This window comes from Capsicum annuum, chromosome 5, assembly GCF_002878395.1.
Source record: "Capsicum annuum cultivar UCD-10X-F1 chromosome 5, UCD10Xv1.1, whole genome shotgun sequence".
NCBI lineage: Eukaryota > Viridiplantae > Streptophyta > Magnoliopsida > Solanales > Solanaceae > Capsicum > Capsicum annuum.
The window spans coordinates 51821266-51822832 of NC_061115.1; positions in this window are offsets into that span (position 1 = coordinate 51821266).

Consider the following 1567-nt stretch of genomic DNA (forward strand, 5'->3'; position numbering starts at 1 on the left):
ATATTTATAATTGCAAAATCATCCTTCACCGTGATGCGGTTCCTGTCAAAATGCCATACTGCTTTTCTAAAAATGCCATAACTTCTGAATCATGTATCGGATTAAGGCAAAATTGGCATCGTTGGAAAGCTGAGTCAATTATCTACACATTGGTGGGTCTAGAGCATTAAAATTCTACATGTACCAAGAGTTATTCATTTTTTAAGCTAATCCTTGTTATTCTAGGGGCTAAATTTAGCAAGGAAAAAGTACGAGGTATTACATTATCTCCCAATTGGGAATATTCCTCCTTGAATGAGACTAGTTAAGCTAAAAATACGGAGAGACTGAAGCTATATGCTAGCATGCACAACTGAAACGAGCTGTATGACTGAATCTAAAACATAGTGAGCGACTGAACTAACCTACGAGTGCATGAATTTACATAAAGATGAGTTAACTATATGGCTGAATCTTATGAGAATTGTTACCTTCGGCTGAATCTAAGTTCATAGAGAAAAGGTGAGGATACTTGTTACGTATGTCTACTTCTCTTTCCCAAGTAGCGCCCTCAATGGACTGGTTTCGCCACAGAACTTTAAGCAAGGGAACTTTTTTGTTCCTTAGTCTACAAATATGATGATCAAGGAACTCTACTGGAACTTCTTTGTATGAGAGGCTATTATGATAAATGTGCTTTCTAGATGAACTACAATGGCTGAATCATCCGTGAACTTCTTCAACAAGGATACATGAAACACCGGACAAACCGAGGAAAAGTTTGCGGGTATCTCAAGCTCATACGTCACCTTTCCAATATGATTCAAAATCCTGTAGGGGCCTACCTATTGTGGACTAAGATTCCCCTTTTTGCCAAATCTCTTCACCCCCTTCATGGGTGAAACTTTCAAATATACAAGGTCATCTACTTCAAACTTAAGATCTCCCCTTTTCATATCTGCATACAATTTCTGACAACTCTGAGATGCTTTCAATCTTTCTATAATCAACTAAATTTTCTCCATAGCTTCAAATAGCATATCTGGCCCAATCAAAGTGGCCTCACCCACTTTGAACCAGCCTACTGGAGATCTACATCTCCACTTATAAAGACCCTCAAATGGGGCCATCTGGATGCTAGTATGGTAACTATTATTATTGGCGAACTCAATCAATGGCAAATGTCTATCCCAACTACCTTTAAAATAAAAAACACAAGCCCTCAACATATCCTATAAGTTCTGAATAGTCCCCTCTACCTAACCATCTATCTATAAATAGAAGGTTGAATTGAGATGAACTTGGGTACCAAGACCCCTCAGAATGGCTTTCTAAAACTGAAGGGTAAATTGAGTACCCCTATTTGAGATAATGGACAAAGTAACTCCATTCATTTTGACTAACTCTATAATATACAACTTACATAATATTCAGCTGTGTAGGATGTGTGAACTGGCAAGAAATAAGCTAATTTAGTTAATCTATCTACTATAACCCAAATCGAATCATGATGACAACACAAATAGAGTAATACAATCACAAAGTCCATATTTGATATTGGGTGTATTTATACGCCTAAGAACAATAA